Below are 22,516 nucleotides of genomic sequence, written 5' to 3'. Positions count from 1 at the left end.
TGTATATGTATATATATATATATATATATATATATATATATATATATATATGTATATGGGTCCCCTTCATAAGCTGACATCATTTCATTGATGTTCAAAACAGTGAGACGATAACATTGGATGTTTACAATCACTGACTCTCGGAACATCGTATTTTCTCTCCGAGAAAGTAATCAGTTGGCCACCATGGTGAACTTTGCCATTTCTCCACTATAGTGCGATTTTGGAGTTGGTATATTTTGGAGGGTAAGTAGGATGATGTGGGAGGCAAAGCTCTGCATGTTAGTGGGTGTAATTTGTTTCCTTTTGTAATGTTATCATTGGTGGTCAATTGGTTACTTGTCTGGAAAGGAAATATGATATCCCGGGAGTTCGTGATTGTAAATTTCCAATGTTTTAGTCTCGCTGTTTTGAATGACGATGAAATGGTAGATCAACATTTTAAAGTAGACCCATATATATGTATGTATGTATATATATATATATATATATATATATATATATATATATATATATATATATATAGTGCCTGCATATTTGAACTGTTTCTTACTGAAATTGGTACACCTTGTTTGCTGTAGCATAGACTAGATCCAGGCCTGCTGAATCTAGCTTTGTTTGTATGCTTGTTGTTTGTTTGCTTGTTATTTCCCTGAAACGCTAATTCCACCTAAAATGCGGCTTTTCAGCGCTTCTGTGGATCCCAAGTGATATCTGCATTGCTTACTGTACTTATTTCCTTGTTTCACTTGAAAGAAAGTTACTGTTTGTCGTTTTTGCATTTAAGTTACCTGTAACACATTGCATTTAAGTTACCTGGCACTTGCTCACTAAAGCAATTATATAAGTCAGCACTAAAAAATTAAAAGCACTACACCTTCACAAACTCCCCTTGAGTACCTTGTTCCCCATTGGCCCTTTTTTCAGTTATAAAGGAATTCCCAATACTATTCTAGCATGTCCAAAGGTCAGTTGTCAATCTCCTCTCCGGTCCAGCTGGTGAATCTGGGAATCTTGAGGCAATGTTACAACTGCCTCATGTACACAGACAACCCTCCCCTCCTCCCAACAAATTCCAACACATGCGAGAGATGCAACCATATAGCCAAACTGGAGGCTAAGCTCTCTCAACTCAGTACTGGCGTAACCAGTCAGGAGGAGAAGGAAACCACACTCACTACAATTCCAGTCTCACATAGACCTACCACGACAGCAAACCAAACACATAAACACACAAAAACATACTCAGAGGCTCTAAATAAAAATCTGCCTAAGCAGCAGAGACCTCCAAAACAGACACCCAAGCAACCGCTACCCCAAAACAAAACACGTGCAACACATAGCTCACAAAGCCAGTGTGCCGAACAGTCACAGCCCTTAAGGCTAAACAACACACCTGATACACTTGTAATAGGTGACTCTATCGTCAGGCACACTGACGTCCTGCTCACCAGGCTGAACAAGGAGAAGGTCACGGTGAGCTGCCTGTCTGGTGCTAGGATCCGCCACATAACACAAGCATTCAGGTCACTCCAAGGCAAGTACAGATATGACTCAGTCATTGCCCATGCTGATGTGAATGACCTGAGATGTACCTCCCTGGACTACATGAAAAGAGACATAGAGGAGCTCTCTGAGCATGTAGCCCAGGCCGGTATGACCCTGATCTTGAGTAGCATCTTACCCTCACCAAGAATGATGCCACAATATGAAGACAAGATGATCAATTTCAACAATTGGCTAAAGTATTGGTGTCATTCAAAGGGGATCCAATGCCTGTCAGCTTGGGAGGACATGCTCGACAACCACAATGCTTCACTAGGGACGGCTTGCACCTGTCACCCCTGGGCTTTCAGATATTGGCAAAGGCTCTTGCTACCCCTATAGTGCCTTTTTTAGGCAAGGCTTAAAAGACAAACCCACCTCCATAGGTATCACAAGGGATAAGAAACTAAGAGTAATGCTACTCAACGCCAGAATTCTAAACCTCAAGATGCACGCACTCAAAACTCTCCTTAGCATGGAGAACATCAATATCTGTGCAGTAACAGAAACCTGGTTCAAGGCTCCCAAGGGCACCCCAGCACTACCAGGTTATACCTCATACCATGCTTTTCGGCCCCAAAACTTGGACCGAACCACAAAAGGAGGGGGAGTATCAATATTCGTCAAAGATACCCACACCTCCAGGTTGGTGGCACAGCACGAAGCATCAGAGACTATCCATGTGCAACTAACAGTGGATAAAACTGCCTTCCAGTTTATAGCCTGCTACAGACCACCCTCCCAAACCCAGGAACCCCACTCGGCCTTCCTGAGAACACTGGAAAATATGAAGGTCTCTCCAGACACCATTATATTGGGTGACTTCAACAACCCAAACATAGACTGGGAGCATTACTCTAGCTCCAACACCCTAGCTCAAAGGTTCCTAGAATTTATAAACTCAAATGCTATGGAACAACTTGTTACCACTCCCAAAAGAGAGGAAAACATACTGGACCTGATCATCAACAACATGGGGACTCTATGCTCCAGACCAGAAGTGTATCCCTCACTGGTAAGATCAGACCATAAACTAATCTCACTGGATATTCACATCCCGACCCCACCCCCTGCCTAGAAAACCACAGTGACAAACTTCTCTAAAGCAAATTTCACACTCCTCAAAACCGAGGTGGAATCCTTCAAAGCCCTCGGGCCTGTGGAAAATATGGCCCAGACCGCAGAATCCATAAATACATTCTATGAACACCTTCAGAAATGCATGGATCATGCAATCCCAAATAAAACCAAGACCCAACCCTCCAAAGGCAGACGTCCTGTCTGGTGGACCCCAACCATAAACAAACTATACAATAGAAGGAGGAAGCTACTACATGATAGAGCAAAATCCCAAAAAGGGAAGGCATCTCTGATCAGTATTAGCAAAAAACTACGGGCACTCATAAAATCGTCTAAGGCCAGCTTCGAGAGACAAATTGCACAGGACACCAAGGATAATCACAAGGCTTTCTTTAGTTATGTTAGGAACCTGGGTGAGAATTCCCAGATATGCTCAGAATTAGTCCAAAATGACAAAAAATACACCGAACCCACAGACATTGCCAACATCCTAGCTGACAGGTTCAGCGCAAACCCCCCCCCCCCCCCCCCCCAAAAGGGAAAATATCTATCCCAGCAGAGTGCTGCCCCCCTGACATCTCAGATGCTCAGGTGGGAGCCGCCCTCTCCAAAGCAAAAAACACAGCATCAATGGGACCAGACGGTGTCCCGGGCTGTGTCCTACATGAACTCCAAGAAGAGCTAAACCCAAACATAAAACTACTGTTCAATCTCAGCCTTACTACAGGATATGTACCCAAAGAGTGGCGTACAGCAACAGTGGTCCCTCTCCACAAAGGTGGTGCCTCAACGGATCCTGGAAACTATCGCCCCATAAGCCTGACTAGCTTGGTCTGCAAAGCTATGGAAAGGATCATCATGGACCTCATAAATAAAGATATTGTGGACCTACAGACACAGGATCCTACCCAGTTTGGCTTTGTTAAGGGCAGATCCTGCCTCTTAAACCTGGTCGATTTCTTTGAAACAGTCACCAAGGCCATTGATGAGGGGAAGGTGGTTCACACAGCCTACCTGGACCTCGCAAAAGCCTTCGATACAATACCCCACTCGGGCATTATAGATAAGCTCTCCAGCTTAAATATAAACCCCTATGTCACTAGATGGGTTGCAAACTGGCTCAAGGACAGAACCCACATGGTTAGAATTGCTGGAGCCATGTCAGACTCCAAACCAGTTACAAGTGGCATCCCACAAGGCTCAGTCCTGGGACCTCTCTTGTTCGGTATATATTTCTCAGAGGTACAGGCCAACACGGAAGGACTGTGGCTGACCAAGTTCGCAGATGACTGCAAACTGGGCGCCATAATCGACTCTCCAGCTGACACAAGCATCCTCCAAAAGGGCCTCATAGAAACAGACAACTGGTGCCAGAGCCATGGCCTCAAGCTAAATGCCAAAAGTGTATAGTCATCCCTTTGGCAAAAACAAAGTGCCCACAAATTACCACATAGGTGGTAATCCATTAAGTACAGAAGAAGTAATTAGGGACCTGGGGACCTAAGTTGATAGCAATCTCTCATTTGACAACCACGTGGCCAAAGTGGTTAGAAAAACATTTTATATAGCCCACCTAATCATGAAGGGATTCACATCTAGATCAGGGGAGGTCATCGTGCCTCTTTACTCATCCCTCATCAGGCCCATAATTGAGTACAATGCCCCTTTTGGGATGTACTTTACCAGACACCTGCAGCAACTGGAAAGACCCCAAAAGTACCTCACCAAGAGGATCAAAGGGCTCAAACTGATGCCATATGCTGTCTGGTTAAAGAAACTCCAGCTCTACTCAGTGGCATACCGCCTGCTTAGAGGCGATCTGTGCCTGATGTATAAAGCCATGTCCAACCCAGAATTAATGGACATGCGGCACTTCAAAAAATCCAAATCCCATCGAGCTACGCGCTCGAGAGACTTGAACCTCAGCACTGAAATAAATAGGACATGCTGGAGGGACAGATTCATAACCCAGAGGCTCCCTTCACTCTGGAATAAAATCCCAGTCCAGGTTAGGCAGAGTCCCTCATTGACTCTCTTCAAGAGGAATCTTGATGAGTGGATGGGAGATCGTAGGTTTAGCCTGGGTATCACTTCTGTGTCACTGTTAGACAGAGGCACAGTATACTAACCTCGAAAAAGGGCATAGCAAAATTAATTTAAAATGGGTGGCGAAAGCCAAACACACTCTGGCTAGACTTATAAATGCCCTAGGGCAGATAGCCTAGTATGAACCTATATATATATATATATATATATATATATATATGGATCTACTTCATATGGTCAACATTTCAGAATGTCGAAGACCATATGGCCGAGACCATATGATCATCATTCGAAATGTCAACCAATGAATAAAAAAAAAAAAAAAAAAAACAACAAAAACTTACCTTCACGCTGCTCCGCCCCCCACACCCCCTGGAACTTAAATATACCAACTCAGAGATCGCACTATAGTGCAGAAGATGGAAATCTTTCCATTCCACACTGTACAGAGATGCTAGTTCTGCATGGTTGAAATTTCAAATGGCGATCATATGGTCTCGGCCATATGGTCTTCGACATTCTGAAATGTCGACCATGTGAAGGGGTCCCGTATATATATATATATATATATATATATATATATATATATGTGTGTGTGTGTGTGTGTGTGTAGATATATATATATATATATATACACACACACACACACACAGTGGATATAAAAAGTATACACACCCCTGTTAAAATGCCAGGTTTTTTGATATAAAAAATGAGACTACGATAAATCATTTCAAACCTTTTCCCACCTTTAATGTGACCTATAACCTATGCAATTCAATTGAAAAACAAACAAATCTGTTATTGGAAAAAAACATACAATAAGCTGGTTGCATAAGTGTGGACACCCTTAAACTAATACTTTTTTGAAGCACCTTTTGATTTAATTTACAGCATTCAGTCTTCTTGAGTAGGAGTCTATCAGCATGGCACATCTTGACTTGGCAATATTTGCCCACTCTTCCTTGCAAAAGTGCTCCAAATCTGTCAGATTGTGAGGGCATCTCTTGTGCACAGCCCTCTTCAGGTCACCCCATAGATTTTCTATTGGATTTAGGTCTGGGCTCTGGCTGGGCTATTCCAAAACCTTAATTTTCTTCTGGTGAAGCCACTTTTGTTGATTTGGATGTATGCTTGGGGTCGCTGTCATGTTGAAAGGTGAAATTCCTCTTCATCTTCAGCTTTCTAGCAGACACCTGAAGGTTTTGGGCAAAAAGTGACTGGTATTTGGAACTGTTCATAATTCCCTCCACCTTGACTAAACCCCAGTTCCAGCTGAAGAAAAGCAACCCATGCTTAACAGTGGGGATGGTGTTCTTTTGGTGATGCGAAGTGCTGTTTTTGCTCCAAACATACCTTTTGGAATTGTGGCCAAAAAGTTCATCCGTGGTCTCATCAGACCATAACACATTTTCCCACATGCTTTTGGGAAACTTGATGTATTGTTTTACAAATTCTAGCTTAGCCTGCAGTTTTTTGTGTGTAAGAAAAATCTTCCGTCTTGCAACCATAGTCCAGACATATGGAGAATATGGGAGATTGTTGTCGCATGTAGTACACCAGTACTTGCCAGAAATTCCTGGAGCTCCTTCAGTGTTGCTGTAGGTCTCTTGGCAGCCTCCCTGACCAGTTTACGTCTTGTCTTTTCATCAGTTTTAGAGGGACGTCCAGTTCTTTGCAACTTCACTGTTGTCCCATATTTTCTCCACTTCTTGATGACTGTCTTCACTGTATTCCATGCTATATCCAAAGCTGTGGAAATTTTTTTATACCCTTCTCCTGACTTACACCTTTCAGCAATTAGACCCCTTTGATGCTTTGTAAGGTCTCTGCAAACCATGGCTTTTGCTGTAGCAAATGAGTAAATGTCAGGAAAATCCCACTAGGACAGCTGAACTTTATTTGGGGTTAATCAGAGTCTCTTAAATTGATGGCAGATGTGTACCCAAGAAGACTGAATGCTGTAATTAAATCAAAAGGTGCTTCAACAAAGTATTAGTTTAAGGGTGTGCACACAACAAAGTATTAGTTTATGGGTGTGCACACTTATGCAACCAGCATATTGTACGTTTTTTATTTTTTATATTTTTCCGTTTACAGATTTGTTTTTCAATTGAATTGTACAGGTTACAGGTCACATTAAAGGTGGGAACAGTTTTGAAATGATTTATTGTGGTCTCATTTTTTTATATCATAAAATCTTGGCATTTTAACAGGGGTGTGTACACTTTTTACATCCACTGTATATATGAACAGGAGGTTTAGAAATATGCTGTGTTTAATTGTTATCACAAAAATAATCCAAGTGAAGTGTCTAGGAAGACCATGGACTGGAACAGACATTTCAGTACTGAGTGAGTGTAAAGATCTGTACTTATTATTGTCTGAAGTAGCTATAGGTTATAAAGTTAACTAATGCTATGAGCAAAGAGGTCAATGTACTGAAACTTATTTTTGGGTTTTAAGTAAATCCAGTAAAAAGTTACATGAGTTACTGATTTGCCTACTGGAGGATAACATTGGGACACAGCTCAAGTTGTACTGTACTGCGTGTAATTACTCCAAAAGTTCTAGTTTGGACTTACAAACCAAAACAATAAGGGCATAATACATTTTTGGCCAGAAGCAAACTATTTCGAGTTCAGATGTAGACAGCTTTTTCTGATAATATTTGTGTGTAAATGTTTTTTTATTTCTTTGTGCAAGTTCTCTATTGCCTGCATATTAATTTAAAATAAAATATTTTAATTTATTGTTCAAGTAAAAATGGATTGTCTAACTATGAATGCATGTGTCTGATGTTTTAGCTTAGGGAATTACACATTTTATTGGTACCTGTTATTCCTTGGTGTCTGCTGTATGAAAGGTGACTGCTCCGAGTTAGTTGCTACCATATAAGTATACAAATAAGTTATTTTAAAGGCTGGCTTTTTTTTTTTTATAAATTTTGACTAACTGCTGTCAACATACCAACAAATGGGAAAAGGAAAGTGCTAGTACATTTAGCCCTCCCATTCTGAAAAATACTGTATGAGTGTGTGTGTGTGTGTACGAGCGCGCACACACACAAAATATGTTTTGTCAAGTTTTAATTACTGTTTTTAAACACCTTTATTGAATTACCACTTGTGACATAAGTAAACTTATTTTTATATAAAATCAATCAAACCATATTAACAAGTTTACATTTACAAGTACTATATATACATCATATATATTATTATATATCATATAATCCAACCAACATTATATAAATTATTCAGTGACTGCCTTTTGTTAAACCTCATTCATTCTTCAAACCATTTTTCTGCATGAATTGTTCCAAAAAGTTCCATTATTTTGAACAAGAAAAGTCTTTATTAAATTATCATTTATGACACAGGCAATCACATTTATATAAATGAAAACAAACCACATTGACATATTTTTAGTTGCGAACATTATACATCACTTATAATCTATCCAGTCATTGTCAGTCAAACATTACATAATTCATTCAAATCCTGGCTTCTTTTCAACCTCAGTCCTCCTCCAAAACATTATTCTGCATGTATTGTTCCCACAATTCCCATTTTTTATGTAATTTGCTTCTACTCTTTTGTAAAGATCCCATTTCCAGTTGTTTTATCTCTGTTACTAAGTTCATCACTTCTAGTACAGTTGGTTTAGACTTTGATTTCCATTTTCTAGTAACTGCTTTTTTGGCATCCACCATAATTAGACTCAGCAAGGCCTTATCATGTGTAGGCAGTTCCGACTGTGTATCATAGCTCAAAAAATCATTTCCTCAGTTACACCAATTTGCTCACCAAATATTTCTGATAGAATAGTCTGCAGGGAACTTTTAAATTGTGCCAACTCATTACACTCCCAAAAATATGTTCCCAGTTACCCCTTTCTTTACCATCACACCTCCAACATTTGCTAACTACCCGAGGAACAATTCTTTGGAGTCTACTTGGAGGTATAAAATACCTATGTAAACACTTCCAAGTAAATATTCTGAATCTTCTATACTTTCTTGCATATGTGGGAGTCATACCCACAGCCCCACTTATATATATATATATATATATATATAAATATACCCCCATTGTTTCTATGTGAATTGTTTATCCAATCTCTCTTCCCAATCCTTTCTAACCTCCTCTTATTTATTCTTATAGTTATCATGCAATATTTTATATGTTCTTCTAATTATCCCTTTTTCACCACAGCTTTTGTCCTGGATTCTACCAAAAGCTCTACCAGTACTGGTCTTTGACTTAGGATCCCTCTATTCCTATGTATTTGCCTATACTCTTGATATCAGTCCTTGATGGGGAAGGCAATCTGTAGCTGGCAGTACAATAAATTATTGGCCTCTTCTCATTCTATTACCTTTCCCTCTCTAATTACTTGCTCCCAATACTTTGGTTCCTTTGTTAGTTTTCTCCAGTAAATTCCAACCCCCACTTGCCTATTGTCTGTATCCCTAATTGCAGTCATCCCTATCATCAGAATCACCTTTCTCCATTTCAGTGCTGGCTTACTTCTTAGAATACTTTCTACTACTTTACGTACATAATATTCTGCATGGTAGTTGTTATTCTCCTTAAGGATCTACATCCAAAATCCCAGTCTCTCCTTGTTTCTTGCACTTCCTTCTCTTTCATCATCATCCCTTTCCACTTTGAATCATAACTTTCTGCTTGTGCTTTGTATAGGAGCCTTAACTGTGTAGCTCTAAAATATACCTTCAAATTAGGTAATCCCAAACTACCATGTTCTGTTGGAAGGATCAGCTTATCCCACTTGAATCATGCCCCTCCCAGATTAAATCCATCAACTCTTTAATAATTGCTATCTACAAGTTCTCTTCTGGTTGACAAAAATATGCCTGACATATGTTTAAAACTAAAGGGACTAAAATATTTTGACTGTTTGTATTTTGCTATCCATATCCATAAAAAACAACTTACAATTTTTCAGTTTTTTTATTATCTATTGTTTAGTCTCTTCTTGCATATCCTTAGCTGCCATAACAGAACCATTTTTAATCCATACTCCTAAGCACTTCATTTTATCATGTCCCCATAAGTATGGGTATTGCTGAACCAATCTGTGTGTGGGTACATAGTTTACAGCTACAGCCTTTGTTTTATCTTCATTAATTCTGTATCTTGAAAAGACTTGAAACTGTCTCAAAATGTCCCACAACACTAAAATGTTCTTTTCTGATTTTATCAGCTATAAAATAATATCTGAAAACAAAGCCATATTTGCTTGACAACCATACCAATTATATCCTTGAATTTCTGAGTCCCTTATTTTCTATGCCAATGGATCTAAATTTAGCACAAATAACAAAGGGAAAGAGGACACTTGCCTGGTTCCTCTGCTCAAAAAAGCATTATGAGACAGGAAACCACTTTAACTCTTGCCACTGATACCTCATATATCCTCCTAATCGACCTTATAATTTTACCAGGGAATGCAAATTCTTCCATTGCCCTATTCATAAAATCCCAGCTTACGCTACCGAATGTTTTCTCTGCATCAAGACCCTCCAATAACAGAGGTCTTTTCTTACATTCTGCTTCCCAGTGGATCATCATTGTTCTATTAATGTTGTCAAATGTTTGCCTCCCCTCCACAGAACCAAATCAATCCATATCCACCAATTCTGACATAAGCTTTGTCATTCATTTAGACATTATAGACATTAACACTTTATAATCATGGGTAGAATTGAAATGGGCCTATATGAAGCTGGATCTGATGAGTTTTTATCATCTTTAGGTATTACAGCCACCACTGTTTTCTTCCAGGATGTTGGCACTGCTCCTCATTTTAAAATACTGTTAAATAAAACCTTCCAGATCTGTGTCAGTTTCTTTCCTCCTAGCTTCCAGTCTTCCAGGGAATACCATCTATTCCTGGAGATTTTACAGTAGAGTGGCTGTACATCACCATTTTATCTCATCTCCTGCTATGCTATCTGTTAATAACTGAGTCTCATCTACCCCTAACCTTGGCATATTTCATTCTTCCATAAACATTTGCATTTGTACTTTTTCTTTCTTGGTTTCGATATTTCTCTGCTTTATACATATTTTAATAAATTTCTGAAATATTTCTAGTACTTCTACAGGATCTCTGGTTATCTTCCTTGTTATAGGCTCCTAGGCATGGTGACAACCCTTTCTACTTTCTGTTCCCTGAGTTATTGTGCTAAAACACTTTGTACTCTGAAGTTATCATCAAAAAACAGTTGCTTAACAGCAATCTTTCTAAACTCATGCATATTATTGAGGTAATTCTTTATTTTCTGTTTAGCATTCTGCAATTGCTCCTCCTCTAGTTCTGGTACAACAAACAAACAAAATGAGGAGCCGACAAGCTGAAGAATGCCAATAAAAGATATATCCCAAAATAGCACTTTATTTGACCAAAAATAACAAATATGAACAACATATGTGAAGCGCTTTTTGTTTAACTCCTGTTAAACTTTTTCAGACTTTTACATAACACTGACATCACTTCCTTTTATACAAATACTAGTTACAATTAAATAATATTAAAATTTTTTAATATTTTTTTAACATATCTTCTATTAATGCCTGGCATTTTTTACTTAATAATCAAGTGTTTATATATCATATTTATAACATTATTGTTCTTTTGGTTCCTTGAATATATGCTCATTCATGCTTTTTTTATAAGAAGCATAAAATGTATTTATGCAAGTAATCATTGCATTTAGTTATTTGATCTCAGATACTTTTATGTATTCTTTCCTTTGCCTAAGGTAGTTGATTGAATTAATTGTGAGCAGGTGTTTCCAATTTAGCATTAATTGTAACTAGTATTTGTATAAAAGGAAGTGATGTCAGTGTTTTGTAAAAGTCTGAAGAAGTTTAACAGGTGTTAAATGAAAAGCGCTTCACATATGTTGTTCATATTTGTTATTTTTGTTCAAATAAAGTGCCGTTTTGGGATATATCTTTTATTGGCATTCTTCAGCTTGGTGGCTCCTCGTTTCATTTGTTTGTTGTACCAGTAGTGGTTTATAAGTCATTGTTCGCTAGTATGTCCATTTCAAACAAATCTGAGGGTGCCGTACAGCTCAAGGATAACAATGGAAGGGTCGATAGGGAAACTTACAGCATTGATTATGCAACTATCCCAGCGGGTGGATAGCTTATACGAACAATTTCAATCTTCTGGATCTAATTCTCATTCTAATGGTGCGCAGATGCTGAGGAACAGCACCACTTTTGATTTTAATGCAACACCGTCATGTTTAGGGAGTTTGAATCCCCCTGCTCACAATCCAGCTGGTGGAAATGACCACCCTCTACACATGGAGGTTCATGGCCAGCAAGGAGTACGGTCTCACAATATGGGGCAGGATTCCAGCCATAATAATGGATGCAGGAGCGAATTACCCATTTTAAATGAATGGTTGGATTCAGCATTTGCTTTTTCTGGTGGCCAACAACAAGGTACTAATTTAACAGAAAGTAAACTCAACAATTTTGACATTAAATTATCTAAATGCAGGAAGCTGCAATTAGAAAATGCACATCTTAAGGAACAAAATACAATTCCAAAAGGGTTGCGCTTTTGGCGGTACCCGACTGGGTTAATTAATAACTCGCCTTTCCATTTAGAATGATTGCAATATTTTGACAGAAGTGGAAAAGAGTTACTTAACATTATGATAAAATACAGTGAATTAGAAATTGATGGGCATATAAATGAGCTGACAGTATTAGATAGGGACATCAGAGAAGATTTGGCATTTGATAATACTAAATATGAAATGTTGCATATTTACAATAGTATTGACCAGTATATTTTAAAACTCAAAACTGACAAAATGAAGAAACTGGAAAGAGACTTGAATCAGTATGCAAATGGGTTAGCATACCCAAAGCCCCCTGGAATTCAAAGAAGATACAGATACAATAATAATAATGGCAGAAATAACATTGACCATGGTATAGTAAGAAAAACTGTTCAGCAAGCCGATTCCTTATATGACCAAGAATTCCCTGAACTCATAAGATCTAAAAGATTAAGGAACAAAAACCCTAATCTCCATAATGAAGCAGTGGGGTTTCAAGGGGCCAGGCCAAAGAACAAACAATGGAGGACTTAAATTATGTATTTATTGGGACGGATGGTTTGGGTGTTTTACACAACATTCAACAAGCTGAAAATATTATAAATGAAAAAGATTAACAGGTTATAGTGAACACAAAGGGAGATTTTAAGGTGTTTAATTTTTCTGAATTTCATGTGGATGAAGAAGTAGCAAATGTTTTATCTAAGGGAACTACCTTTATTCCAACTATTTTTTTTAATTTCACCAATACTATTATTGACATTAAAATATTTTTAAGGAAAATCAACTTTAGTTTAATGTACCAAGATGCTATTTACAATGTGAATACGAAGTTCAACATTAGTAGTATATATATAACCCCCTTTACATCCTAAATTAATGTTGTATGAGAAGATGTGTGAACAAGAATTTAAGCGTTTAGATATGCTTAACACAACAAAAAAATCACACACATAACTTGAGTGATAACGAGCTAAATGTTCTGAAAAAATTAAGAAAAGAGAGAATAGGAATCATGAAGCCAGATAAAGGGGGTGGAGCAGTTATTATGTGTGAAGATATGTATAAAGATAAATTATTTGAGACATTAAATACAGATGCAGATGTTGAAGTGTCACTAAATGAATTGAATGTTGCTTATAGAAATCTTTATGGGAAAATCAATGACATTTTTTTAGAAAGATGCATCACCCTAGACTTATACAACTATCTTAACATTATTACTCCCAAAATCCATAAGAATATGGATGACCCCCCCCCCCATGAGACCATTAGTTGATGGTAGGAATTCAATTACTTTGGCATGTGCAAAATACATAGATTATGAATTTAAAAAGGTCCTGGAGAAAGAAGAACAGATTTGTAAAGACTCCTGGACATTTTTAGAGCACATGAATAACGTCGAATTTGACCACAATGACATTCTAGTTACTATAGATGTATGTGATTTATACACAGTGATACCACAAACTATAGGGCTAGAATGGGTTAATGAGATGCTTACACTCCGTCATATGACACATGACTTAGTGAACTTAATTATGGAATTATTAGAAATACTATTAAGTAACAATTTCATAACATTTAATACACAATATTTTTTGAAGAAAAAAGGCATCGCTATGGGGTCACCTTGTGGGGGTGCCCATGCTAATTTAGTTATTGCCTTTTGGGAGAAGAACTATGTATTTAATAGTGAGTATAAAGTGTTTATCAAATCATATCATAGATTTCAAGATGACATTAGTATTATCTGGAGTGGCACAGCAGATAGTTTGAATGAGTTTCTAAAGTATATTAATACAACTACAGATTTTTTAAAATTCACATGGAATGTTAATGCTGAATATATGAATTATCTAGATGTCCATCTTATGAAAAATAATGTCAAAAAAATGTATATGGCTGTGATTTACAGGAAGGAATCTTATTCAAATTGTTTCCTACATTATAGCAGTTGCCATCCAGAGCATCAGAAAAAGTCTGTCATTAAAGGTCAATTAGTAAGAGCATCCCAGATGATCACTTGAGTTTGATCAATTTCAAGAAGAATGTGCTTTTTTACATGACATGTTTTTAAACAGAGGTTATCCAGAAACACTAGTTGAAACTCTTAGACAAGAAGTTACCATTAAAAGACAGAATGGACATTTCAAACCCATTCTTAGTCGATTAAGGGTGGTACATAATGGTAGTATTCCATCTAACATTATTAATAGTGTTTGTAATAATGACATAACAGTGATACAACAAGAGAAACTATGTTTTCTAAAGCACTTGTCCTAATATTCTCTCAAGAACATAATATGGTTAGAGACATTATTATGGACAATTGGAACATTATCACGGAAGATCCCTACTGTAGAAACCACATTAGTGAAAAACCTAAAATTGTATTTAGAAAAGGTAGAAGTCTTAAAGATATTTTAAAATGTAGGAATAGTTCACCTAAGAATGGCATGATAGGTATGACTAAATGTGGAGCTTGCCATTGGTGCCACAGAATAAAAACAGGGGAAGTATTTTATGTAAGGAAAAAGAAGTATTACTTACATGGCAAGTATAACTGCAAATCCAAAGCAGTAGTATACCTAGCCACATGTACTTCATGCCCAATATTCTATATAGGGAAAACAGAAAGACAGTTTGTCCAAAGAATATATGAGCATGAATATGCGATTAAGAAAAATAAGCTTAATAATGCACTAGCTAAGCACATTAGTGAATTCAAAGAACACCAGTTCTCCTTTATGGTAATTGATTACATAGACATAGAGGACAGGAGACCTTGGGATTTGTATTTAGAATTAAAATGGCAAATAAATACACAAGCCAATATGTGGCCTCGTATTAATGAGTGCAGCACAATTACCCCCATATTAAAATTAAAGGCATTAGAAAGGAATAAAATTACATGACATTGGGACATCATCACATTTTGCCTTGAAATAATTGTGAATTTTTGCAAGCCATTATTTACCTTTTGGTATCTTTTTATTGTATTGTATTTACATCATGTACATAATATACATATATATATATATATATATATATATATATATTTTTTTTTTTTTAAATACTCTTTTAAAAAAAAAAATAATATTTTTTTAACACATCTTCTCCTAATGCCTGGCATTTTTTACTTAAGTGTTCATATATCATATTTATAACATTATTGTTCTTTGGTTCCTTGAATATATGCTCATTCATACTTTTTTGATAAGAAGCATAAAATGTATTTATGCAAGTAATCATTGCATTTAGTTATTTGATTTCAGATACTTTCATGTATTCTTTTCTTTGCCTAAGGTAGTTGATTAAATTAATTCTGAGCAGGTGTTTTCAATTTAGCATTAATTGTAACTAGTATTTGTATAAAAGGAAGTGATGTCAGTGTTTTGTAAAAGTCTGAAGAAGTTTAACAGGAGTTAAACGAAAAGCGCTTCACATCTGTTGTTCATATTTGTTATTTTTGTTCAAATAAAGTGCCATTTTGGGATATATTTTTTATTGGCATTCTTCAGCTTGGTGGCTCCTCATTTCATTTGTTTGTTTGTTGTACCAGTAGTAGTTTGTAAGTCATTGTTCGCTAGTACCTCCTCTTGTTCTGTGAGATGCCCCCATTCTGCAATACTTTAATATTTACCAGTTCCACTAAATAATTATTGTTACTTCTTAACCATGCCTCCATTTCTTTTATTTTCACCCTATTTTTAAACTCCACTTTAATTTTATCCCACTTTTATTTTAGTTACTATTGGTACAGGATCTGAAATATTTATTGGATATGTATCAAAACTTTCAATTAAATTCACGTGTTTCTCTGAAAAATAATTTCTGTATAGCCTAGCCCAGGTTTTGTACCTTGGTGAGTAATATGTAAATTCACTCTGAACTCCTGCTACTGAATTCACATCTTCCATGCCAAATGTTTTCATAAATTTCTTCAAAAATCTGCACTGATTATTTCTCGTAGAATTTTCTTAAGCTCCATTACAGCAGTTTTAGGTGGAATATAAATACATGCCACTATAATCCTCCTCCCTTACCAGTAGCCCCCTTAGTACTAAAAATCTACCATTATTATCTTTTTCTACTCTTCTGTCATTATTGGAGCTCCTCTTACAATTAATCTAAATACACCCCTTTCCATTTGTTCCAGATATTCCACTGAATAACCATCCTGAAAACATTTCTTTATGAAATTCATATTCTCAGTTCTTTCCAAATGTGTCTCTTGTAACATAACTATTTTATCTCTGTATTTTTAATATAGTTCCCCATTCTTTTATGTATATATCTGTGAGATCATTCAAATTTAAAGATACTACAGAAAGTGCTGTCATTAAGTTAAGAACTTATTATTCTCACCTGTTATATGTAATAGCTTTCTTTAAATATCTAATTTCAGCTTTTATGTTACATGCATATACTAATGTTTGGCAGGTTGATCTTTTATACAGTTGTTTCTCATTATATCCATTTGGACCTATGTCACATCTTATAAAATTTTTATTTTAGTGAAAACCATCAAACAAAAAAAAAAATAAACATACTCCCAGAACACCCCTAAAACATGTTAACTTAATAGTAAGAAACAAAACTATGTATCTTCAAATACTGAAATTTAACCTTCCTAATAGGAACAATTGTCCCAGACTGACAGCCACACTCAGACTTGGATTAACCTATAAGGAAGATTATCCATGCTAAGATGCATGGTACAGCCTGTGCTTCAATTTTCACTAAGTGCTGTTTTTGTCTCATCTTTATTCATCTCCCAGATTAGAAAAACACTTGAATGCTTCCAAAAAAACATGATCTCCTAGCCACTGAAAGAAAGAACTGTTCTTTTTTTATTCCCCCTTATCAGATTATCTCCATAGAGACATACGACCCAGATACACAGTTGCCTGTACTTTACTCCTCTACTGCCTGGTATACAGTGAGTAATCATTTTCCAGAAATACTCTACCATCTCCCATTTTTACTACTTTGTCCTTCTGCCACTGTTTTGTCTCATTTATTTGCTAGAGAAAACTTTTTTTTATTTTATTCAGTGTTCTTTTTTTTTACTTATTTGCTTCTCCTTACAACTTTTACTAGATCAAGCCAAGGGCTTTAATCCAGTCATTCCTCTATCCAAAAGTACGAAAAAGAATATCATTTTTCCTTGTATAATGATCTTTTGTCCAGACTCGTCCTCACTGTTTACATTACAGTGCCTACATTTTTAAAACAGAACAAGGAGAAAGAAAGAAAGAAGGACAGAAAACAGGGACACCTGTTTACTTTAGTATCCCTATTACACTCAGGAATAGCTGCAAACACTTTACTTTATAGCATGCAGGTTATGTCATGCATTATAAAAATAGCAATGTTACGAACAAACTTGTGTGTTACTTACAGTTAACTCTTTCCTTCCTCTACCCCTCTCCTAAATGCTCTTCCAAACATTAATGACATGAATTAGGGCATATGCCTTGGAGTTCCCTACAGGTTTAACAAAGTGAAAGAAGTCCAATATTTCCAGGTTTTCTTGTTCTGTCATGTTTCAGAAATGTAATTGTTTTGTGATCCCAAATGTCTTTGTCCATATCTAGTCTTTGCTTCATCTCCAATGTACTGGTGGTTTTTCTAGTCAACTCTTGTGCTTTTTTTCTGGCTCTCAATTATTTTAGAAAATGGTTTCACTGTCTCAGTTTCTCTATGGGTTTTATTACCAGAATAGAAGCAGCAGAGTGTCCTATTTGATAGCTCACTTTTTCTCATACAAACTTTTGTATTTCCTCCTTAGCATGTTCTGTTTAAAATTTTATTTCGACCCTCCAGGAAAGAATATTCTGAAATTATTTGGAATAAATTTACTCCTCTTCTGCCTAGTGTACAGTGAGTAATCATTTTCTACAAACACTCTACTGTCTCACAATTTTAGTACTTTGTCCTTCTGCACAGTTTTGACAGACTCCACTCTTTTTGCTGGTAGGACTGCATCTTTACTATTAAAGTCTAGATTGCTTTCTCGTGCCCAGGCTTGGAGCAGACGCACAATGTGCCCTTTAAATTAAAAACTCCTTCAGTGGAATATGAATCCAGTTGCTTATTTCTGCTTTCATAAAATTAGTGGTCTGTTCCTTCCAGCTTCTTTGGTACAGCAGAAAATCTCAGGTTTTCCCTACATGCTCTGGCCTCTAATTCTGTTATTTTTTGAAACATCTCTTCTTGAGCAGTCTTATACTCAGCCAGCCTTTTTTTCATTTTGACCTCTGATTTTTGCAGTGCTATCACCTCATCTGAATATCTGTTTTAAGCTTCTTCCATTTTTCCAGACTTTTATTTGAGCTGATATACTCCTTCAGTGTTTCATTTATTTTAATCAGTTCTGAGTACATTTGACTCATTCTTCCCTCTGGATTACTGGAAGTCCTGTCTTGCAAATTCCAAAAAAAGAAGTTGGAACCTTCCAACACCAATAGAAAATATATATTACATACACTTTATTTCATAAACTCGCAAAGCTTTCAGGTAAAAGCACCCTTTTTCAATGCATATCATACCTGAAAGCTTTGCAAGTTTAAAGATTCCACTTTTTTTTTTAATTATCTTGTGTGTGCCATTGAGCCTTCACTTTGCAACTTCTGCAGTGTTTGTAGTCCTGTCCTGCACCAAAGCTGCAGCTTGCATTGCTTTTTGCTGAACTGCTGCAGAATTCTTCTCACCTTTTGTGGTTGATTTTTTTCAGGTTATTTGAATTTCTTTTTTGTTGGCATCCAGGCAGTACACTTACTAGTCATTTACTGAAATTTACCCAAAAAGACAAGTTCACTGGCTCTGTTTTCTGTGTTTCTGTTTTCACACTGGGAGAGTGGAAATTAAGCTGTTTCTCAGTCTGCAGCCATCTTGGAAGTCAAGTTTTCATTACTGTTGATAGGATTGCACTGAAGTTTAGTCTGAGGTAGGTGAAATCCTGAGGAGCCAATTACTATATCTGATCTGTAGTTGTATAATGTGGTGCTTATTTGGGTATAGCAAGTGTTTGGTAAATATGCACTGCTGCCTTTAGTAAAGCCTAACACCCCTAAGGCAATTTGCCTTTGACCTCTGGTAATAATGATAGGATTCAAACTCCATACATCTAGTTGTACCATAGATATTGATGACAGTTGTATGGGAGTTAAAGCCCATAGCTCATGACTATCATATATTGCTGGCAGTTGTGGGAATCTTGTCAGTTAAAGCTGATACCCCATGTCCATCACATATTATTTGTTGGTAATAGTAAGATCTTGTGAACTGGACTTGAAAATCATGTAAAACAGTTTTAGTCACCAAAACGTGTGTATACTCTTGCAGCCACAAGGGAAACATATAGCAGTATACCCTGAACAGCAGTGATTTTACTTTTTGTGGCATTAATTAGGAAACAGGAAAAATGAGCTATGTAGAGTATGAGCAATTTTTAGTGTAACAACTGAAGTAGGAGTGCAAATCCCCAAAAAAATTCATATGAATATGTCTAAGTAGAACAATTTAAAAGTTGTGTGTGCAGCTGATCAGTGGCCTAGTGAAAATGTAAATAGTTAGGCAATGAGTGTATATGCACAGCATGCTCAATGCAATTCAGTCCTTCACCAGAAGACTTTAAAAACAGAACTAGAAATTAAATGCACGGAGACTGAGGCAAGTAAGAAAATGAAGCACTTGTAGAAACAGAGAGAAGGATAGTGACAGAAGAAACTGGTAGAAGCTGAAGAGAAACAGAAGCAGTGCCAGCAAGAAGGAGAGATGTTAGCAATTATTCAATATCACTTGATTATGGCACAATAACTGCGGTGGTGGTGCTGCGTTATCATTGTCATCTCACAGTTAGACGTTGTCCGTTCGATTCTCAGTTAGACCGTCTTCTGTGTGGCGACATGCGTGAATGGGCGTTCCTTCACTGAAGGTTGTGCATTAGGCCCGGCAAGCCAGCACATAAAACTCTACTGCCAATCATTAGTGGACCGGAGTTCCGCTGTGGCGACCCCTAACCGGGAAAAGTCGAAAGACACAAACAAACTTGATTATGGCACGAGAAACTACAAATCTCAAAACTGTGCTGCACTTCAAGTTTTAGTGGAACTTTGCATCCCTGCATGATCACTATGCTCCATGGACACGTCCCTAGTAACCATAACTTAAATAAATAAGTTTGCTGTTCGATCCTTCTACTCAAATTCCAAAATCTGGAATATCATCACTACCTTCATCAAACAAAAAATCAGAATATCTAGATTCAAAAACCTGCTAAAACAACACTTTAAAAACACTTGGTTCTGCTTTTGCACCACTCCAGGCTAGACTACCACCTTCATTACCCCTCTATACCACAACAAAGAAAACTTGCAATATAAATTATGCTGTCATCTATCTCATTGCCATTATTTCCACTTCTACTGTCTCTACGTACCATCTGATTAAGTTTCTCTCTCCATCAAAACTCCAGCTCATACTCAGTACCTTCTGCATGTACCTCAACTTTACTACTACTATTTTCTCTATATCACCTAACAAATATACTATTCACCTTTCTTCACCTAGTCTTTGCTTTCTACTCATATCTCCCACATTTTCATAAGAATAACATTTAAGAATGTGGGGAAATTTCATATTGAATAAATATAAGAGACTTCATATTGGATGAAACCACCCTCTATAAGAAATATTAGATAATGAATAATAATTGACCAATTTCCCCACATTCTTAAATGTAATTCTTATGCAACTCTTTATGTAATTTTTAGGCAATGAGTATATACATTTTATATATATTTTTTTATATACATACATATATTTTTTAATATTTTTTAACATTTGTTTTATCAATATTTTGTAATGTTTTTAAAGCATATTTGTAATTAATTTTTCCAAGTGGATGCATTACTATTGACTAGATAGGGGCATTAATTATTTACTTAATTATTTAATTAATTCAATGTAAGTGTGGAGGGGAGGATATAAAAGCTGTTTTAACTGATTGTCTTGTAGATACATCTGATAAAGTCTAGTGGCTGAAAACGCATTGGATTTTTGGGGTGCACAGTGACGGTTATCCCACTCCACAAAGGGGGAGTCACCACAGATCCCGGAAACTACTGCCCCATTAGCCTAACGAGCCTGGTCTGCAAGGCTATGGAATGTATCATCATAGAACTTATAAACAATGACATGGGTAATCTACAAACTCAGGACCCCACCCAGTTCAGGTTTGTAAAAGGCAGATCATGTCTCCTAAACCTGATAGACTTCTTTGAAGTAGTCACCAAAGCCGTAGATGAGGGTAAGGTGGTTCACACAGCCTATCCAGATCTCGCCAAGGCTTTCGACACCAACCCCCACTCTGGAATTATAGATAAACTCACTAAACTAGGTATAAATCCCTATGTCACAAGATGGGTTGCCGGCTGGCTCACTGACAGAACCCACACTGTGAAAGTAGCACACTCCAAATCCAACTTCAGACCAGTGACAAGTGGAGTACCACAGGGTTCAGTCCTGGGTCCTCTCCTGTTTGGTATCTACTTCTCTGAAGTGCAGGCTAACACAGAAGGTCACTGGCTAATGAAGTTCGCAGATGACTGCAAACTAGGAGCCATAATCAATACTCTAAAAGATGTGGACATCCTACAAAAGGCCTCGCTGAGACAGATGCCTAGTGTCAAACCCATGGCCTCAAGCTCAATGCCAAAAAGTGCATTGTCATCCCTTTTGGTGAAAACTCTGTACCTATGAACTACCACATAGGTGGTAGTCTACTTAACACCAAAAGTGTGATAAGAGACCTTGGGACACAGGTGGACAGTAGTCTCTCCTTTGATAATCACATCACCATAGTAGTCAGGAAATCCTTCTACGTGGCATACCTCATCACAAAAGATTTCTCATCCAAGATAAAAGAGGTCATTGTTCCCCTCTACTCATCACTCATTAGACCCATTATAGAGTACAATACCCCTTTTGGTATGTACCTCACAAGACATCTACAACAACTGGAAAGGCCACAGAAATACCTCACAAAGAAGATTACCAGCCTCAAACAGATGCCCTACGCAGACCATCTCAAAAAACTGCAGCTTTACTCCATCGCATATCGCCTACTCAGAGGCGATCTCTGCCTAACACACAAAGCTATATCAAACCCAGAGCTTTTAGACATGCTCCACTTAAAGAAATCCCAATCCCTACGAGCTACACGCT

Source organism: Protopterus annectens, chromosome 11.part0 (genome assembly GCF_019279795.1).
Source record: "Protopterus annectens isolate FY-2018-M chromosome 11.part0, PAN1.0, whole genome shotgun sequence".
Lineage (NCBI taxonomy): Eukaryota > Metazoa > Chordata > Ceratodontiformes > Protopteridae > Protopterus > Protopterus annectens.
The sequence above is the reverse complement of the archived record's forward strand: the minus strand, read 5'-3'. Positions refer to the sequence as shown.